Genomic DNA, 6574 nt, shown 5'->3' on the forward strand with positions numbered 1-6574 from the left:
CTGGGTGAGCGGGCACGGGGCAAAGGCTGAGGGGCTGCTGGGAGGGCGGTGCTGGTACGGGGGGTGGTGGCTGTACCTGTAGATGCGGGGGGCACATATGTTGCCGCCACCACAAGGGAGTTCCCATCAGAGGATGAGTCCGTGCCACTGGTGTCAGCTCCTGTCCCCGCCGTGGAGCTCCCCTCGCCCTCCGTCCCACTGGTGAACTCCGAGTCTGTAGTCTCGCCCTCCAGGGCCATGTGGGATGAAGCTCCCTCCTGCTCCAGTGCCACTGCTCCTCTGCTTGATGATGCTAATGAACACAAGAACAGGGAGACCACAGAAAGGGGGGGGGCGACAGAAGAAAGACATGTTGAGTGCATGCATTACCGCTACAGTTGGTGGACACGACAGACACAGAAGCCCCCTGCACTACGCCGCACACTTGGGCTCCACTGTTCAATCCCTGGGACATGACCTACAAGGCTAGGGCCGACATCTGCACACATTGATGACACAGGAGCCTGACTAGGTGAACTTGGCACTGTACACAGGTGGGGTGCCACAGGGTCTGCCAGAAGAAGGGGACCTAACTAGCACAATCGCCCTGGCCTAGGGAAACCCACAGTCCACCTCCCCCACCCAGACACCTCCACTGCGCGCAAAATCAGCAGAATGAGAGTGTACTCACCCCCTTGTGGCTGCTGTGATGCCCTCAAGCGCCCATCCAAATCTGGGTACGCCACCACCAGGATCCTGAACATCAGGGGGGCCGTGGTGCAACAGGCACCCCTCCCACGTTGGGAGGCCATCCCCAGCTGGGCCTCCGCCGTGTTCTTGCTCCAGCGGTGGATGTCCTCCCATCTCTTACGGCAGTGGGTGCTCCGTCTCTGGTGGACCCCCAGGGTCCGGACTTCCTTGGCGATGGCACGCCAAATATCCTTTTTCTGGTGGGCGCTGACCTACATGAATTATACATGGGGAAAATAAAAGTTATTAACAACTGCACTGTCACAGTCATTGGCCCCCATCCCTACCCTTGTCATGTGGCACATGCACTCACCGTCGTTTCATGCACGCCTCAATCTCCCCCCCCCATCTTTCATCCACCCCACTCCACACAGGCATAGCCCATACAGCATGCTCCCAGTGTACTTACCTGTTTGTCTGGAGGACCGTAGAGTAGCGTGTACTGGGGGAGGACCCCATCCACAAGTTTCTCCAACTCCTCCGATGTGAAGGCAGGGGCCCTTTGCCCAGACGCACAAGCCATTGTCTCTTCCAGACCGAGGTCACAGCAGCACTTGCAGTGTAGGTCCTCTCCTGTCGAAGATCAGGTATCGAGTGATTGAACAGATAGAAAATGTCGGTCACGTCCGTGGTGGTGCGTACTGTCACCGCCGGTGTACATCGTCATTGGCTCCTGGGACCCATAGGGTCCAATGTTAGCCAATGCAGCATTGCGCCGCGGTCTTCGACCGCCTACCACGACGGTGTACAACGCCAGCGCAGTTACATCACATCCCATTGCCACACTTTACAGCTCAGGCAGCCGCCATTTCAGAGGCCCACATGGCTTAATTTTTAACTGCGTCACACATACTTAGGCCTTGCCTCAACACTGATACAGGCCAAATTTCGGATTATGATTAGTGTTCTGTGTAAACTGTGGGCACATACCTCTGAGTTGGTTGACTCAGTGCTCGCTGTTGTCCTTCATAAGCACCGTCCGCTGGGACAAGTGAGGAGATGGCGGCATCCTCCGGTGTACAGACCGCTGGTGGACCTGTCGACAATGGAGGAAAGACATGTGATCATCACCTACAGTCTTGATCGTGCCACAATCCTGGAACTGTGTGCCCAGTTGGAGCCAGACCTGATGTCAGCTATCCGCCATCCCACAGGAATCCCCCCTCAAGTACAGGTGCTGTCAGTACTCCATTTCCTTGCAAGTGGGTCATTTCAAACAACAGTGGCCATTGCATCAGGGATGTCCCAGCCTATGTTTTCCAACGTATTGTCCAGAGTGTTGTCTGCTCTGCTGAAACACAAGCGGAGCTACATCGTTTTCCCTCAGGTGGAGGATTTGCCTACAGTGAAAGGTGACTTCTATGCCCTGGGACATATCTCCAACATCATACATGCCATTAACAGGTGTACAGAAACCGGAAGAGTTATCATTCCATGAATGTGCAGATGGTGTGTTTGGCAGACCAGTACATCTCCCATGTGAATGTCAAATTCCCTGGCTCAGTGCATGACGCTTACATCCTGCGGAATAGCAGCATCCCTTATGTGATGGGTCAACTCCATAGGCATGGGTCAACTCCAGAGGCACCGTGTGTGGCTATTCGGTGAGCACCTGGAAGCAAGTCAGTGGGAATGGTTGTCTGGGTCTGGGGATATCCCTACAGGTTAGTGTGTGTCTAACAGTTGTCCCTTGCCTTTTGCAGGTGACTCTGGTTACCCCAACCTGTCATGGCTACTGACCCCAGGGAGGAATCCCAGGACAAGGGCAGAGGAACGCTACAATGAGGCCCATGCGCGGATAATAGAGCGGACCTTCGGCCTCCTGAAGGCCAGGTTCAGGTGCCTCCATATGACAGGTGGATCCCTATTCTACTCACCAAAGATGTGCCAGATCATCGTGGCCTGCTGTATGCTTTGCAACTTAGCTTTGCGACGACAGGTGCCTTTTCTGCAGGAGGATGGTCCAGAGGGTGGTGTTGTTGCAGCTGTGGAGCCTGTGGACAGTGAAGACGAGGAGGCAGAATAAGAGGACATCGACAACAGGACTTCTGTGATCCTGCAATACTTCCAGCGAGACACAGGTAAGAATACAAACCTGCCTACTACATGTACTTTAACACTACTACCTCTCTACTGTCTGTCGTTTTCACCCAGTGTATGGTCACTGAGTTGTCACTTTCCCCTATGATTTCACAGATGTGGGTCCCACTGTGTGACATCTGCTGTGTTTCCTCATGGACTAGAGCTGTGTGACATAGGTATGTTGACATTACATCTGAAAGAGCATTTTGACACTGAAATTGCTAATACACTTTTTCGAAATCACAGACTGACTCCAGATTGTTTTGTGCTTCAAGGGTGTTTATTTAAGTGCTCAATATTGGAGGGTTTTGTAAAATGGTGAGGGGTGATGGTGGAGGAATGTCCATGGCAGAGTCCAGTCTATTTGTCGCACAGGTGCATTGCACAAATAAGCATAGGAAGTGGAGCTGGGGCAGTTTGAGGATGGACAGGGTGACAAGGTGGGACAAAAGGATGACAATCAGGGTGGTCTCATTTCTTGGCGAGGGTCTTGACATCGTTCTCTGTCTTTGTCCTGGATCTCAGGGACCGTTTGTGGGGTGGTTCTCCCTCTGCAGGGGGTGGGGGTGCTGGGGTGGCGGTCCTGTGGCGGGGCGTCCTGTACTCTAGCGCCGGCGGAGGTGGTGGGCAGTTCATCGTCCAGGCTAGTGTCAGGGGCCCCTTGTTGTGCCACAGTGTCCCTCCTGGTGTTGAGTACTTCCTTCAGCACCCCTTCGATGGTGCCCAGGGTGGAATTGATGGATCTGAGTTCCTCCCTGAAGCTCTAATACTGTTCCTCCTGCAGGCACTGGGTCTCCTGAAACTTGGCCAGTACCGTTGCCATCTTCTCCTGGGAGTGGTGGTAGGCTCCCATGATGTTGGAGAGGGCCTCGTGGAGAGTGAGTTCCCTTGGACTGTCCTCCCCCTGTCGCACAGCAGCCCTCCCAGTTCCCCTGTTTCCCTGGGCCTCTGTCCCCTGAACGGTGTGCCCACTACCACTGCCCCCAGGTCCCTGTTGTTATTGGGGTGGTGGGTTAGCCTGGGTTCCCTGTAGTTGTGGGTACACTGCTGCTTGACGTGTCATGAGGACAGAGGTATGGGCCCGCTGGCTGGGTGCTGAGCTGGTGTTTCCAGTGGGGGGAAGCTCTGTGGTGGCCTGTGACTGTGTGAGGGGAACCGTCCGTCTCGAGGTCCCCGATGGGCCGGGCTGGTCATCTAGATCCAGTTGGACAGAGCTGCTGTCATCACTGTGGGCCTCTTCTGTTGGTGGTGTGGAAATGTGTGGACCCTCCTATCCGGTGACATTGGGTAGGGGTCCTGCAGGGGTATAAAAGGATGTTTATTACATCTGGGTGTGCAATAGGTGGGTGACCGTGTACCCCAGTGCTTGCATTCCTGTGTGGGACCTTGTGTGATGGTGGTTTAGGGGGGTGTATGGGTAGGTGCAGTGGCCATGCATTGGTGCTGGGTGTCCATGCTTTGTTGTTGCATGCAGGGCTTGGTGTTGGGATGTGTGGTTTGTGATATTGGGACATTTGTGAGGAGTTGGAGTGATGGGGGTGAGGGCGAGGGTGGGGGTATGTGATAGCATGCAGGTAGGGTGGGGGATGTAATAGTTAAGATTTGACTTACCAGAGTCCATTCCTCCATCTACTCCTCAGGATGCAGAATCGCCAAGACTTGCTCCTCCCATGTTGTTAGTTGTGGGGGAGGAGGTGGGGGTCCCCCCCGCTGAACCGCAAGGTGGTGTCTTGAGACCACGGAACGCACCTTCCCCCGTAGGTCGTTCCACCTCTTCCTGATGTCATCCCTATTTCTTGGGTGCTGTCCCACTGCGTTGACCCTGTACACGATTCTTCGCCATAGCTCCATCTTCCTAGCTATGGAGGTGTGCTGCACCTGTGCTCCGAATAGCTGTGGCTCTACCCGGACGATTTCCTCCACCATGACCCTGAGCTCCTCCTCAGAGAACCTGGGGTGTCTTTGCCGTGCCATGGGGTGATGTGTGTGATGTGTGGGGTGTTATGTGTTGTGATTTGTGGGGTGATATTTAGTGGTGTGTTGTGTGAGGTGCCTGGAAGTTCTGTGGGTGATGGTATTGTGTACCTGTGGATGCTTGGTAGTTGTTTGTGGTGTCTCCCTCTGGCCTTCTCTCGGTGATTCTGGTCGTAGGGGTTTGTGGGTGATGTGGATGTGTGTTTTATATTGTATTGGGTGTGTGGGAGTGGTGTGTGTATGTGTATCAGGTGTGTGTATTTCGAATGGTCCAATGTGGCTGTGTTTTGTAAACGTGTGTGTATTTTGAGCGCGGCGGTGTGTACCACCAATGGAATACCGCGGTTGAAAGACTGCTGTGTGGATTTGTGTGTCGTGATAGTGTGGGCGTATTTCTGTTGGCGTGACGGTGGAGGTTTTGTTTTCGCCAGTTTATCACTGACCTTTGGTGTGGCGGACTTGTGTGGGTGTCTGAATTTTTGCGGATTCCGAATTGTGGGTCATAATAGCTGTGGCGGATTTCCGCGGCCGCGGCGGTGTGTTGGCGGTCTTCTGCACGGCGGTAAGTAGCTTTTACAGCCAATGTTGTAATGACCACCATAATGTCTAGCACGGATGAGATGGTGGTGGAACTCAACCTCACCCCTTACCTGCATCTTAGTATGTCAGAGTTAAGGACTCTCTGTAAAATAAAAAATATAAAAACTGGATCAAACCCTACCAAAGTACAGCTCCAGGAGCTTTTGGCAGAGTTTGCTAGAGACCACCCCCTCTGAAGACAACCTTACAGAGGGGGAAACTAGTGACCTGGGGGAGAATTTCCCCCCTCCTGTCCTAGTTAGGGAGCCCAGGGTTCCTCAAACCCTGACTCCACAAGTGATAGTCAGAGATGCTGCTTCTCCCACAGGGGAGTCCAGCAACTCTGGAAGCATTGAGGGCAGCCTCAATGAAGATGACCTCCTGCTAGCCAGGATGGCCAAAAGATTGGCTTTGGAGAGACAGCTCCTAGCCATAGAAAGGGAAAGACAAGAGATGGGTTTAGCTCCCATCAATGGTGGCAGCAACTTAAATAGGGTCAGAGAGAATACTGACATGCTAAAAATCCCCAAAGGGATTGTAACAAAATATGAAGATGGTGATGACATCACCAAATGTTTCACAGCTTTTGAGAGGGCTTGTGCAACCAGAAAAGTAAACAAATCTCACTGGGGTGCGCTCCTTTGGGAAATGTTCACTGGAAAGTGTAGTGGTAGACTCCTCACACTCTCTGGTAAAGATGCAGAATCCTATGACCTCATGAAGGCTACCCTGATTGAGGGCTTTGGATTCTCAACTGAGGAGTACAGAATTAGGTTTCCTGGGGCTCAAAAATCCTCGAGACAGACCTGTGTTGATTTTGTTGACTTCTCAGTCAAAACACTGGATGGTTGGATTCATGGCAGTGGTGTAAATGATTATGAAAAGCTGTATAATTTGTTTATGAACGAACACCTTTTAAGTAATTGTTTCAATGATAAACTGCATCAGCATCTGGTAGACCTAGGTCCAATTTCTCCACAAGAATTGGGAAGGAAGGCAGACCATTGGGTCAAGACTAGGGTGACCAAGACTTCCACAGTGGGTGACCAAAAGAAAGGGGTCACAAAGACTCCCCAGGGGAACAGTGTTGAGACATCCAAGGGAAAAAGTAAAGAGTCTTCTACAGGGTCCCAAAACCTTGCTCAGGAGGGTGGGTCCAAAGCCTCTTCACAATCCTCATTTGGGTACAAGGGTAAAAACTTTGATCCCA

The sequence above is a fragment of the Pleurodeles waltl genome, chromosome 10, assembly GCF_031143425.1.
Source record: "Pleurodeles waltl isolate 20211129_DDA chromosome 10, aPleWal1.hap1.20221129, whole genome shotgun sequence".
Taxonomy (NCBI): Eukaryota; Metazoa; Chordata; class Amphibia; order Caudata; family Salamandridae; genus Pleurodeles; species Pleurodeles waltl.